Below are 318 nucleotides of genomic sequence, written 5' to 3'. Positions count from 1 at the left end.
TCTAAACTTTCACTGCGGCCAAATTTAGTTTATGTTGTGTGAGAAGCTTGATTTTACACTATTGCAACAATAGATCCAAATCAGCTAAGAAAAATTACCGAAGATATGAAATGAAATAGCAAAACACAAAGACGTGTAGATAATACACGAGTAAAGCTATTCATCCTCATTCATATTCCAATACATCTAAACTATTATATAAAACTAAAAGACAATAATAACAAATAAATAAAAACTGTGCGAAACTAAATGATGTCGCGATGATCATGACATGTTATGTTATTGTTCCTGGCGGTATGGGTGGGGAGTGGGGGCTAT

This window comes from Penaeus monodon, chromosome 25, assembly GCF_015228065.2.
Source record: "Penaeus monodon isolate SGIC_2016 chromosome 25, NSTDA_Pmon_1, whole genome shotgun sequence".
NCBI lineage: Eukaryota > Metazoa > Arthropoda > Malacostraca > Decapoda > Penaeidae > Penaeus > Penaeus monodon.
This window is presented reverse-complemented; position numbering follows the sequence as displayed.